This window comes from Pseudophryne corroboree, chromosome 11, assembly GCF_028390025.1.
Source record: "Pseudophryne corroboree isolate aPseCor3 chromosome 11, aPseCor3.hap2, whole genome shotgun sequence".
Lineage (NCBI taxonomy): Eukaryota > Metazoa > Chordata > Amphibia > Anura > Myobatrachidae > Pseudophryne > Pseudophryne corroboree.
In genome coordinates this window covers 168,008,161-168,023,408 of record NC_086454.1, presented here as the reverse complement: position 1 = coordinate 168,023,408, position 15,248 = coordinate 168,008,161, and the positions used below count along the sequence as shown (strand labels likewise).

At 30.3% G+C, this 15,248-nt stretch overlaps 6 non-coding genes across 6 annotated transcripts; all 6 read right to left on the bottom strand.

Annotated features, from left to right (window-relative positions):
• Positions 1-1,814: 1,814 nt before the first annotated feature.
• Positions 1,815-1,886, bottom strand: TRNAQ-CUG (transfer RNA glutamine (anticodon CUG)). Its single transcript has one exon. It is a non-coding gene; the product is annotated as a tRNA-Gln (tRNA).
• Positions 1,887-3,700: 1,814 nt separating this feature from the next.
• Positions 3,701-3,772, bottom strand: TRNAQ-CUG (transfer RNA glutamine (anticodon CUG)). Its single transcript has one exon. It is a non-coding gene; the product is annotated as a tRNA-Gln (tRNA).
• Positions 3,773-5,588: 1,816 nt separating this feature from the next.
• On the bottom strand, positions 5,589-5,660 carry TRNAQ-CUG (transfer RNA glutamine (anticodon CUG)). Its single transcript has one exon. It is a non-coding gene; the product is annotated as a tRNA-Gln (tRNA).
• A 4,647-nt stretch (positions 5,661-10,307) lies between these two features.
• On the bottom strand, positions 10,308-10,379 carry TRNAQ-CUG (transfer RNA glutamine (anticodon CUG)). Its single transcript has one exon. It is a non-coding gene; the product is annotated as a tRNA-Gln (tRNA).
• Positions 10,380-12,193: 1,814 nt separating this feature from the next.
• On the bottom strand, positions 12,194-12,265 carry TRNAQ-CUG (transfer RNA glutamine (anticodon CUG)). The gene has a single exon. It is a non-coding gene; the product is annotated as a tRNA-Gln (tRNA).
• A 1,815-nt stretch (positions 12,266-14,080) lies between these two features.
• On the bottom strand, positions 14,081-14,152 carry TRNAQ-CUG (transfer RNA glutamine (anticodon CUG)). The gene has a single exon. It is a non-coding gene; the product is annotated as a tRNA-Gln (tRNA).
• Between the last annotated feature and the right edge of the window lie 1,096 nt (positions 14,153-15,248).

The following is a 15,248-nucleotide window of genomic DNA, read 5'->3' as shown; positions in this document are numbered from 1 at the left end:
TCTCTTCTAACACCACATATACAACTTTCTATTAGAGTGTGAGATCTTATTTTCTACAAGTTACAGGAATAATAATCAGATAGATAAGTATTACATTGTATTTACAAAAAAAGCCATTAGGACCTACAAAATTTTGATACAGATTATAGGTTTCAGAGTCCATAATTGTTAACAGTACACAATGAAACCTCATTCATATGGTAGCATGTACATTTTTGGTCAGAGTATAAGATTCTTAGTGGAAACATTTTATTGGAATTAAATGACAGATAAACCTGTCACTCAGTGTGTAAGATTCTTAATTTATGCAATTTATAGATATTTTCTTTCTCAGAGATATTAACTGTATTGTGCTTACAACAAAACCAATAGAAACTACCAAGATGTAAATATAGATCATGGATTCAGAGTCCAAAATGTTTACCAATACACCATGAAACCTCATCCATTAGGGAGCATCTAAATATTTTTATAAGAATGTACTCTCAGAGAGATATGAACTGAATGGTACTTACAAAAAACCAATAGGACCTACCAAGATTTAAATACAGATCACTGTATTCAAAGATCAGAGTGGAGTGGTTACTAATACACCAAGAAACCACATTCATTAGGGAACATCTAAACATTTTTTTTCTAAAATGTTAGATTCTTAGAAGACACATTTTATTGAAGTTATTGTACATATATTAACATCAATGCTTATTTGGATTACACAGTAAAATTCATATAATTACAAACATTTCTATAACTACCTTTTTTTAGATTTTAGTACATATTTACAATAATCAGTGATTTAAAAATGTATTATATGTATAAAAAAGAAAAGTTTTTGTCAATCAAGGACTTAAACTGAAGGTACTAAAATGCACCTGGTGCCACCGAGATTTGAACTCAATTTACTGGATTCAGAGTACAGAGTGCTAACCATAACACCATGGAATCTCCCTTCTAATAACACATATAAAACTTTCTCTCAGAGTGTAAGATCTTAATTTCTACAAGATACAGAAATATTCATTCAGAGAGATATGTACTACATTGTATTTACAAATAAAACCATTAGGACCTACCAATTTGTATATACAGATTATTGGTTTCAGAGTCCAGAATTGTTAACAGTACACCATGAAAGCTCATTCATATGGTGGCATGTAAAAATTTTTCTCACAGTGTAAGATTCTTAGAGGTTACATTTTATTGGAATTATATTACAGATAAACCTGTCTCTCAGTGTGTATGATTCTTAATTTATGCAATTTATAGATATTTTGTTTCTCAGAGATATGAACTGCATAATACTTACAAAAAAACAATAGGACCTACCAAGATGTAAATACAAATCATGGATTCAGAGTCCAAAATGGTTACAAATACACCAGGAAACCTCATTCATGAGGAAGCATTTAAACAGTTTTTATTAGAATGTACTCTCAGAGAAATATGAACTGAACGGTACTTACAAAAAACCAATAGGACCTACCAAGATTTAAATACAGATCACTGGATTCAAAGTTCAGAGTGGTTACCAATACACCAAGAAACCTCATTCACGAGGGAGAGCGAAACATTTTTTTCTAAAATGTTAGATTCTTAGAAGACACATTTTATTGCAATTATTGTACATATATTTACATCAACGCTTATTTGGGTTATATAGTAAAATTCATATAATTACATACATTTCTATAACGACCTTTTTTAGCTTTTCGTACATATTTACAAAAATCAGTGATTTAAAAAAAATATTATATGTATGAAAAAGAAGACTTTCTGTCAATCAGGAACTTAAACTAAAAGTACTAAAACACATCAGCTCCCACCGAGATTTGAACTCGGTTCGCTGGATTCAGAGTCCAGAGTGCTAACCATTACACCACGGAACCTCTCTTCTAACACCACATATACAACTTTCTCTTAGAGTGTGAGATCTTATTTTCTACAAGTTACAGGAATAATAATCAGATAGATAAGTATTACATTGTATTTACAAAAAAAGCCATTAGGACCTACAAAATTTTGATACAGATTATAGGTTTCAGAGTCCATAATTGTTAACAGTACACAATGAAACCTCATTCATATGGTAGCATGTACATTTTTGGTCAGAGTATAAGATTCTTAGTGGAAACATTTTATTGGAATTAAATGACAGATAAACCTGTCACTCAGTGTGTAAGATTCTTAATTTATGCAATTTATAGATATTTTCTTTCTCAGAGATATTAACTGTATTGTGCTTACAACAAAACCAATAGAACCTACCAAGATGTAAATATAGATCATGGATTCAGAGTCCAAAATGTTTACCAATACACCATGAAACCTCATCCATTAGGGAGCATCTAAATATTTTTATAAGAATGTACTCTCAGAGAGATATGAACTGAATGGTACTTACAAAAAACCAATAGGACCTACCAAGATTTAAATACAGATCACTGTATTCAAAGATCAGAGTGGAGTGGTTACTAATACACCAAGAAACCACATTCATTAGGGAACATCTAAACATTTTTTTTCTAAAATGTTAGATTCTTAGAAGACACATTTTATTGAAGTTATTGTACATATATTAACATCAATGCTTATTTGGATTACACAGTAAAATTCATATAATTACAAACATTTCTATAACTACCTTTTTTTAGATTTTAGTACATATTTACAATAATCAGTGATTTAAAAATGTATTATATGTATAAAAAAGAAAAGTTTTTGTCAATCAAGGACTTAAACTGAAGGTACTAAAATGCACCTGGTGCCACCGAGATTTGAACTCAATTTACTGGATTCAGAGTACAGAGTGCTAACCATAACACCATGGAATCGCCCTTCTAATAACACATATAAAACTTTCTCTCAGAGTGTAAGATCTTAATTTCTACAAGATACAGAAATATTCATTCAGAGAGATATGTACTACATTGTATTTACAAATAAAACCATTAGGACCTACCAATTTGTATATACAGATTATTGGTTTCAGAGTCCAGAATTGTTAACAGTACACCATGAAAGCTCATTCATATGGTGGCATGTAAAAAATTTTCTCACAGTGTAAGATTCTTAGAGGTTTCATTTTATTGGAATTATATTACAGATAAACCTGTCTCTCAGTGTGTATGATTCTTAATTTATGCAATTTATAGATATTTTCTTTCTCAGAGATATGAACTGCATAATACTTACAAAAAAACAATAGGACCTACCAAGATGTAAATACAAATCATGGATTCAGAGTCCAAAATGGTTACAAATACACCAGGAAACCTCATTCATGAGGAAGCATTTAAAAAGTTTTTATTAGAATGTACTCTCAGAGAAATATGAACTGAACGGTACTTACAAAAAACCAATAGGACCTACCAAGATTTAAATACAGATCACTGGATTCAAAGTTCAGAGTGGTTACCAATACACCAAGAAACCTCATTCACGAGGGAGAGCTAAACATTTTTTTCTAAAATGTTAGATTCTTAGAAGACACATTTTATTGCAATTATTGTACATATATTTACATCAACGCTTATTTGGGTTATATAGTAAAATTCATATAATTACATACATTTCTATAACTACCTTTTTTAGCTTTTCGTACATATTTACAAAAATCAGTGATTTAAAAAAATTATTATATGTATGAAAAAGAAGACTTTCTGTCAATCAGGAACTTAAACTAAAGGTACTAAAACACATCAGGTCCCACCGAGATTTGAACTCGGATAGCTGGATTCAGAGTCCAGAGTGCTAACCATTACACCACGGAACCTCTCTTCTAACACCACATATACAACTTTCTCTTAGAGTGTGAGATCTTATTTTCTACAAGTTACAGGAATAATAATCAGATAGATAAGTATTACATTGTATTTACAAAAAAAGCCATTAGGACCTACCAAATTTTGATACAGATTATAGGTTTCAGAGTCCATAATTGTTAACAGTACACAATGAAACCTCATTCATATGGTAGCATGTACATTTTTGGTCAGAGTATAAGATTCTTAGTGGATACATTTTATTGGAATTAAATGACAGATAAACCTGTCACTCAGTGTGTAAGATTCTTAATTTATGCAATTTATAGATATTTTCTTTCTCAGAGATATTAACTGTATTGTGCTTACAACAAAACCAATAGAACCTACCAAGATGTAAATATAGATCATGGATTCAGAGTCCAAAATGTTTACCAATACACCATGAAACCTCATCCATTAGGGAGCATCTAAATATTTTTATAAGAATGTACTCTCAGAGAGATATGAACTGAATGGTACTTACAAAAAACCAATAGGACCTACCAAGATTTAAATACAGATCACTGTATTCAAAGATCAGAGTGGAGTGGTTACTAATACACCAAGAAACCACATTCATTAGGGAACATCTAAACATTTTTTTTCTAAAATGTTAGATTCTTAGAAGACACATTTTATTGAAGTTATTGTACATATATTAACATCAATGCTTATTTGGATTACACAGTAAAATTCATATAATTACAAACATTTCTATAACTACCTTTTTTTAGATTTTAGTACATATTTACAATAATCAGTGATTTAAAAAATGTATTATATGTATAAAAAAGAAAAGTTTTTGTCAATCAAGGACTTAAACTGAAGGTACTAAAATGCACCTGGTGCCACCGAGATTTGAACTCAATTTACTGGATTCAGAGTACAGAGTGCTAACCATAACACCATGGAATCTCCCTTCTAATAACACATATAAAACTTTCTCTCAGAGTGTAAGATCTTAATTTCTACAAGATACAGAAATATTCATTCAGAGAGATATGTACTACATTGTATTTACAAATAAAACCATTAGGACCTACCAATTTGTATATACAGATTATTGGTTTCAGAGTCCAGAATTGTTAACAGTACACCATGAAAGCTCATTCATATGGTGGCATGTAAAAAATTTTCTCACAGTGTAAGATTCTTAGAGGTTACATTTTATTGGAATTATATTACAGATAAACCTGTCTCTCAGTGTGTATGATTCTTAATTTATGCAATTTATAGATATTTTCTTTCTCAGAGATATGAACTGCATAATACTTACAAAAAAACAATAGGACCTACCAAGATGTAAATACAAATCATGGATTCAGAGTCCAAAATGGTTAAAAATACACCAGGAAACCTCATTCATGAGGAAGCATTTAAACAGTTTTTATTAGAATGTACTCTCAGAGAAATATGAACTGAATGGTACTTACAAAAAACCAATAGGACCTACCAAGATTTAAATACAGATCACTGGATTCAAAGTTCAGAGTGGTTACCAATACACCAAGAAACCTCATTCACGAGGGAGAGCTAAACATTTTTTTCTAAAATGTTAGATTCTTAGAAGACACATTTTATTGCAATTATTGTACATATATTTACATCAACGTTTATTTGGGTTATATAGTAAAATTCATATAATTACATACATTTCTATAACTACCTTTTTTTAGCTTTTCGTACATATTTACAAAAATCAGTGATTTAAAAAAATTATTATATGTATGAAACAGAAGACTTTCTGTCAATCAGGAACTTAAACTAAAGGTACTAAAACACATAAGTTCCCACCGAGATTTGAACCCGGATCGCTGGATTCAGAGTCCAGAGTGCTAACCATTACACCACGGAACCTCTCTTCTAACACCACATATACAACTTTCTCTTAGAGTGTGAGATCTTATTTTCTACAAGTTACAGGAATAATAATCAGATAGATAAGTATTACATTGTATTTACAAAAAAAGCCATTAGGACCTACCAAATTTTGATACAGATTATAGGTTTCAGAGTCCATAATTGTTAACAGTACACAATGAAACCTCATTCATATGGTAGCATGTACATTTTTGGTCAGAGTATAAGATTCTTAGTGGATACATTTTATTGGAATTAAATGACAGATAAACCTGTCTCTCAGTGTGTAAGATTCTTAATTTATGCAATTTATAGATATTTTCTTTCTCAGAGATATTAACTGTATTGTGCTTACAACAAAACCAATAGAACCTACCAAGATGTAAATATAGATCATGGATTCAGAGTCCAAAATGTTTACCAATACACCATGAAACCTCATCCATTAGGGAGCATCTAAATATTTTTATAAGAATGTACTCTCAGAGAGATATGAACTGAATGGTACTTACAAAAAACCAATAGGACCTACCAAGATTTAAATACAGATCACTGTATTCAAAGATCAGAGTGGAGTGGTTACTAATACACCAAGAAACCACATTCATTAGGGAACATCTAAACATTTTTTTTCTAAAATGTTAGATTCTTAGAAGACACATTTTATTGAAGTTATTGTACATATATTAACATCAATGCTTATTTGGATTACACAGTAAAATTCATATAATTACAAACATTTCTATAACTACGTTTTTTTAGATTTTAGTACATATTTACAATAATCAGTGATTTAAAAAATGTATTATATGTATACAAAAGAAAAGTTTTTGTCAATCAAGGACTTAAACTGAAGGAACTAAAATGCACCTGGTGCCACCGAGATTTGAACTCAATTTACTGGATTCAGAGTACAGAGTGCTAACCATAACACCATGGAATCTCCCTTCTAATAACACATATAAAACTTTCTCTCAGAGTGTAAGATCTTAATTTCTACAAGATACAGAAATATTCATTCAGAGAGATATGTACTTCATTGTATTTACAAATAAAACCATTAGGACCTACCAATTTGTATATACAGATTATTGGTTTCAGAGTCCAGAATTGTTAACAGTACACCATGAAAGCTCATTCATATGGTGGCATGTAAAAATTTTTCTCACAGTGTAAGATTCTTAGAGGTTACATTTTATTGGAATTATATTACAGATAAACCTGTCTCTCAGTGTGTATGATTCTTAATTTATGCAATTTATAGATATTTTCTTTCTCAGAGATATGAACTGCATAATACTTACAAAAAAACAATAGGACCTACCAAGATGTAAATACAAATCATGGATTCAGAGTCCAAAATGGTTACAAATACACCAGGAAACCTCATTCATGAGGAAGCATTTAAAAAGTTTTTATTAGAATGTACTCTCAGAGAAATATGAACTGAACGGTACTTACAAAAAACCAATAGGACCTACCAAGATTTAAATACAGATCACTGGATTCAAAGTTCAGAGTGGTTACCAATACACCAAGAAACCTCATTCACGAGGGAGAGCTAAACATTTTTTTCTAAAATGTTAGATTCTTAGAAGACACATTTTATTGCAATTATTGTACATATATTTACATCAACGCTTATTTGGGTTATATAGTAAAATTCATATAATTACATACATTTCTATAACTACCTTTTTTAGCTTTTCGTACATATTTACAAAAATCAGTGATTTAAAAAAATTATTATATGTATGAAACAGAAGACTTTCTGTCAATCAGGAACTTAAACTAAAGGTACTAAAACACATAAGGTCCCACTGAGATTTGAACTCGGATAGCTGAATTCAGAGTCCAGAGTGCTAACCATTACACCACGGAACCTCTCTTCTAACACCACATATACAACTTTCTCTTAGAGTGTGAGATCTTATTTTCTACAAGTTACAGGAATAATAATCAGATAGATAAGTATTACATTGTATTTACAAAAAAAGCCATTAGGACCTACCAAATTTTGATACAGATTATAGGTTTCAGAGTCCATAATTGTTAACAGTACACAATGAAACCTCATTCATATGGTAGCATGTACATTTTTGGTCAGAGTATAAGATTCTTAGTGGATACATTTTATTGGAATTAAATGACAGATAAACCTGTCTCTCAGTGTGTAAGATTCTTAATTTATGCAATTTATAGATATTTTCTTTCTCAGAGATATTAACTGTATTGTGCTTACAACAAAACCAATAGAACCTACCAAGATGTAAATATAGATCATGGATTCAGAGTCCAAAATGTTTACCAATACACCATGAAACCTCATCCATTAGGGAGCATCTAAATATTTTTATAAGAATGTACTCTCAGAGAGATATGAACTGAATGGTACTTACAAAAAACCAATAGGACCTACCAAGATTTAAATACAGATCACTGTATTCAAAGATCAGAGTGGAGTGGTTACTAATACACCAAGAAACCACATTCATTAGGGAACATCTAAACATTTTTTTTCTAAAATGTTAGATTCTTAGAAGACACATTTTATTGAAGTTATTGTACATATATTAACATCAATGCTTATTTGGATTACACAGTAAAATTCATATAATTACAAACATTTCTATAACTACCTTTTTTTAGATTTTAGTACATATTTACAATAATCAGTGATTTAAAAAATGTATTATATGTATAAAAAAGAAAAGTTTTTGTCAATCAAGGACTTAAACTGAAGGTACTAAAATGCACCTGTTGCCACCGAGATTTGAACTCAATTTACTGGATTCAGAGTACAGAGTGCAAACCATAACACAATGGAATCTCCCTTCTAATAACACATATAAAACTTTCTCTCAGAGTGTAAGATCTTAATTTCTACAAGATACAGAAATATTCATTCAGAGTTATGTACTACATTGTATTTACAAATAAAACCATTAGGACCTACCAATTTGTATATACAGATTATTAGTTTCAGAGTCCAGAATTGTTAACAGTACACCATGAAAGCTCATTCATATGGTGGCATGTAAAAAAATTTCTCACAGTGTAAGATTCTTAGATGTTACATTTTATTGGAATTATATTACTGATAAACCTGTCTCTCAGTGTGTATGATTCTTAATTTATGCAATTTATAGATATTTTCTTTCTCAGAGATATGAACTGCATAATACTTACAAAAAAACAATAGGACCTACCAAGATGTGAATACAAATCATGGATTCAGAGTCCAAAATGGTTACAAATACACCAGGAAACATCATTCATGAGGAAGCATTTAAACAGTTTTTATTAGAATGTACTCTCAGAGAAATATAAACTGAACGGTACTTACAAAAAACCAATAGGACCTACCAAGATTTAAATACAGATCACTGGATTCAAAGATCAGAGTGGTTACCAATACACCAAGAAACCTCATTCACGAGGGAGAGCTAAACATTTTTTTTCTAAATTGTTAGATTCTTAGAAGACACATTTTATTGCAATTATTGTACATATATTTACATCAACGCTTATTTGGGTTATATAGTAAAATTCATATAATTATATACATTTCTATAACTAACTTTTTTAGCTTTTCGTACATATTTACAAAAATCAGTGATTTTAAAAAAATGATTATATGTATGAAAAAGAAGACTTTCTGTCAATCAGGAACTTAAACTAGAGGTACTAAAACACATCAGCTCCCACCAAGATTTGAACTCAGATCGCTGGATTCAGAGTCCAGAGTGCTAACCATTACACCACGGAACCTCTCTTCTAACACCACATATACAACTTTCTCTTAGAGTGTGAGATCTTATTTTCTACAAGTTACAGGAATAATAATCAGATAGATAAGTATTACATTGTATTTACAAAAAAAGCCATTAGGACCTACCAAATTTTGATACAGATTATAGGTTTCAGAGTCCATAATTGTTAACAGTACACAATGAAACCTCATTCATATGGTAGCATGTACATTTTTGGTCAGAGTATAAGATTCTTAGTGGATACATTTTATTGGAATTAAATGACAGATAAACCTGTCTCTCAGTGTGTAAGATTCTTAATTTATGCAATTTATAGATATTTTCTTTCTCAGAGATATTAACTGTATTGTGCTTACAACAAAACCAATAGAACCTACCAAGATGTAAATATAGATCATGGATTCAGAGTCCAAAATGTTTACCAATACACCATGAAACCTCATCCATTAGGGAGCATCTAAATATTGTTATAAGAATGTACTCTCAGAGAGATATGAACTGAATGGTACTTACAAAAAACCAATAGGACCTACCAAGATTTAAATACAGATCACTGTATTCAAAGATCAGAGTGGAGTGGTTACTAATACACCAAGAAACCACATTCATTAGGGAACATCTAAACATTTTTTTTCTAAAATGTTAGATTCTTAGAAGACACATTTTATTGAAGTTATTGTACATATATTAACATCAATGCTTATTTGGATTACACAGTAAAATTCATATAATTACAAACATTTCTATAACTACCCTTTTTAGCTTTTCGTACATATTTACAAAAATCAGTGATTTAAAAAAAATATTATATGTATGAAAAAGAAGACTTTCTGTCAATCAGGAACTTAAACTAAAGGTACTAAAACACATCAGCTCCCACCGAGATTTGAACTCGGTTCGCTGGATTCAGAGTCCAGAGTGCTAACCATTACACCACGGAACCTCTCTTCTAACACCACATATACAACTTTCTCTTAGAGTGTGAGATCTTATTTTCTACAAGTTACAGGAATAATAATCAGATAGATAAGTATTACATTGTATTTACAAAAAAAGCCATTAGGACCTACAAAATTTTGATACAGATTATAGGTTTCAGAGTCCATAATTGTTAACAGTACACAATGAAACCTCATTCATATGGTAGCATGTACATTTTTGGTCAGAGTATAAGATTCTTAGTGGAAACATTTTATTGGAATTAAATGACAGATAAACCTGTCACTCAGTGTGTAAGATTCTTAATTTATGCAATTTATAGATATTTTCTTTCTCAGAGATATTAACTGTATTGTGCTTACAACAAAACCAATAGAACCTACCAAGATGTAAATATAGATCATGGATTCAGAGTCCAAAATGTTTACCAATACACCATGAAACCTCATCCATTAGGGAGCATCTAAATATTTTTATAAGAATGTACTCTCAGAGAGATATGAACTGAATGGTACTTACAAAAAACCAATAGGACCTACCAAGATTTAAATACAGATCACTGTATTCAAAGATCAGAGTGGAGTGGTTACTAATACACCAAGAAACCACATTCATTAGGGAACATCTAAACATTTTTTTTCTAAAATGTTAGATTCTTAGAAGACACATTTTATTGAAGTTATTGTACATATATTAACATCAATGCTTATTTGGATTACACAGTAAAATTCATATAATTACAAACATTTCTATAACTACCTTTTTTTAGATTTTAGTACATATTTACAATAATCAGTGATTTAAAAATGTATTATATGTATAAAAAAGAAAAGTTTTTGTCAATCAAGGACTTAAACTGAAGGTACTAAAATGCACCTGGTGCCACCGAGATTTGAACTCAATTTACTGGATTCAGAGTACAGAGTGCTAACCATAACACCATGGAATCGCCCTTCTAATAACACATATAAAACTTTCTCTCAGAGTGTAAGATCTTAATTTCTACAAGATACAGAAATATTCATTCAGAGAGATATGTACTACATTGTATTTACAAATAAAACCATTAGGACCTACCAATTTGTATATACAGATTATTGGTTTCAGAGTCCAGAATTGTTAACAGTACACCATGAAAGCTCATTCATATGGTGGCATGTAAAAAATTTTCTCACAGTGTAAGATTCTTAGAGGTTTCATTTTATTGGAATTATATTACAGATAAACCTGTCTCTCAGTGTGTATGATTCTTAATTTATGCAATTTATAGATATTTTCTTTCTCAGAGATATGAACTGCATAATACTTACAAAAAAACAATAGGACCTACCAAGATGTAAATACAAATCATGGATTCAGAGTCCAAAATGGTTACAAATACACCAGGAAACCTCATTCATGAGGAAGCATTTAAAAAGTTTTTATTAGAATGTACTCTCAGAGAAATATGAACTGAACGGTACTTACAAAAAACCAATAGGACCTACCAAGATTTAAATACAGATCACTGGATTCAAAGTTCAGAGTGGTTACCAATACACCAAGAAACCTCATTCACGAGGGAGAGCTAAACATTTTTTTCTAAAATGTTAGATTCTTAGAAGACACATTTTATTGCAATTATTGTACATATATTTACATCAACGCTTATTTGGGTTATATAGTAAAATTCATATAATTACATACATTTCTATAACTACCTTTTTTAGCTTTTCGTACATATTTACAAAAATCAGTGATTTAAAAAAATTATTATATGTATGAAAAAGAAGACTTTCTGTCAATCAGGAACTTAAACTAAAGGTACTAAAACACATCAGGTCCCACCGAGATTTGAACTCGGATAGCTGGATTCAGAGTCCAGAGTGCTAACCATTACACCACGGAACCTCTCTTCTAACACCACATATACAACTTTCTCTTAGAGTGTGAGATCTTATTTTCTACAAGTTACAGGAATAATAATCAGATAGATAAGTATTACATTGTATTTACAAAAAAAGCCATTAGGACCTACCAAATTTTGATACAGATTATAGGTTTCAGAGTCCATAATTGTTAACAGTACACAATGAAACCTCATTCATATGGTAGCATGTACATTTTTGGTCAGAGTATAAGATTCTTAGTGGATACATTTTATTGGAATTAAATGACAGATAAACCTGTCACTCAGTGTGTAAGATTCTTAATTTATGCAATTTATAGATATTTTCTTTCTCAGAGATATTAACTGTATTGTGCTTACAACAAAACCAATAGAACCTACCAAGATGTAAATATAGATCATGGATTCAGAGTCCAAAATGTTTACCAATACACCATGAAACCTCATCCATTAGGGAGCATCTAAATATTTTTATAAGAATGTACTCTCAGAGAGATATGAACTGAATGGTACTTACAAAAAACCAATAGGACCTACCAAGATTTAAATACAGATCACTGTATTCAAAGATGAGAGTGGAGTGGTTACTAATACACCAAGAAACCACATTCATTAGGGAACATCTAAACATTTTTTTTCTAAAATGTTAGATTCTTAGAAGACACATTTTATTGAAGTTATTGTACATATATTAACATCAATGCTTATTTGGATTACACAGTAAAATTCATATAATTACAAACATTTCTATAACTACCTTTTTTTAGATTTTAGTACATATTTACAATAATCAGTGATTTAAAAAATGTATTATATGTATACAAAAGAAAAGTTTTTGTCAATCAAGGACTTAAACTGAAGGAACTAAAATGCACCTGGTGCCACCGAGATTTGAACTCAATTTACTGGATTCAGAGTACAGAGTGCTAACCATAACACCATGGAATCTCCCTTCTAATAACACATATAAAACTTTCTCTCAGAGTGTAAGATCTTAATTTCTACAAGATACAGAAATATTCATTCAGAGAGATATGTACTACATTGTATTTACAAATAAAACCATTAGGACCTACCAATTTGTATATACAGATTATTGGTTTCAGAGTCCAGAATTGTTAACAGTACACCATGAAAGCTCATTCATATGGTGGCATGTAAAAAATTTTCTCACAGTGTAAGATTCTTAGAGGTTACATTTTATTGGAATTATATTACAGATAAACCTGTCTCTCAGTGTGTATGATTCTTAATTTATGCAATTTATAGATATTTTCTTTCTCAGAGATATGAACTGCATAATACTTACAAAAAAACAATAGGACCTACCAAGATGTAAATACAAATCATGGATTCAGAGTCCAAAATGGTTACAAATACACCAGGAAACCTCATTCATGAGGAAGCATTTAAACAGTTTTTATTAGAATGTACTCTCAGAGAAATATGAACTGAACGGTACTTACAAAAAACCAATAGGACCTACCAAGATTTAAATACAGATCACTGGATTCAAAGTTCAGAGTGGTTACCAATACACCAAGAAAGCTCATTCACGAGGGAGAGCTAAACATTTTTTTCTAAAATGTTAGATTCTTAGAAGACACATTTTATTGCAATTATTGTACATATATTTACATCAACGCTTATTTGGGTTATATAGTAAAATTCATATAATTACATACATTTCTATAACTACCTTTTTTAGCTTTTCGTACATATTTACAAAAATCAGTGATTTAAAAAAAATATTATATGTATGAAAAAGAAGACTTTCTGTCAATCAGGAACTTAAACTAAAGGTACTAAAACACATCAGCTCCCACCGAGATTTGAACTCGGATCGCTGGATTCAGAGTCCAGAGTGCTAACCATTACACCACAGAACCTCTCTTCTAACACCACATATACAACTTTCTCTTAGAGTGTGAGATCTTATTTTCTACAAGTTACAGGAATAATAATCAGATAGATAAGTATTACATTGTATTTACAAAAAAAGCCATTAGGACCTACCAAATTTTGATACAGATTATAGGTTTCAGAGTCCATAATTGTTAACAGTACACAATGAAACCTCATTCATATGGTAGCATGTACATTTTTGGTCAGAGTATAAGATTCTTAGTGGATACATTTTATTGGAATTAAATGACAGATAAACCTGTCTCTCAGTGTGTAAGATTCTTAATTTATGCAATTTATAGATATTTTCTTTCTCAGAGATATTAACTGTATTGTGCTTACAACAAAACCAATAGAACCTACCAAGATGTAAATATAGATCATGGATTCAGAGTCCAAAATGTTTACCAATACACCATGAAACCTCATCCATTAGGGAGCATCTAAATATTTTTATAAGAATGTACTCTCAGAGAGATATGAACTGAATGGTACTTACAAAAAACCAATAGGACCTACCAAGATTTAAATACAGATCACTGTATTCAAAGATCAGAGTGGAGTGGTTACTAATACACCAAGAAACCACATTCATTAGGGAACATCTAAACATTTTTTTTCTAAAATGTTAGATTCTTAGAAGACACATTTTACTGAAGTTATTGTACATATATTAACATCAATGCTTATTTGGATTACACAGTAAAATTCATATAATTACAAACATTTCTATAACTACCTTTTTTTAGATTTTAGTACATATTTACAATAATCAGTGATTTAAAAAATGTATTATATGTATAAAAAATAAAAGTTTTAGTCAATCAAGGACTTAAACTGAAGGTACTAAAATGCACCTGGTGCCACTGAGATTTGAACTCAATTTACTGGATTCAGAGTACAGAGTGCTAACCATAACACCATGGAATCTCCCTTCTAATAACACATATAAAACTTTCTCTCAGAGTGTTAGATCTTAATTTCTACAAGATACAGAAATATTCATTCAGAGAGATATGTACTACATTGTATTTACAAATAAAACCATTAGGACCTACCAATTTGTATATACAGATTATT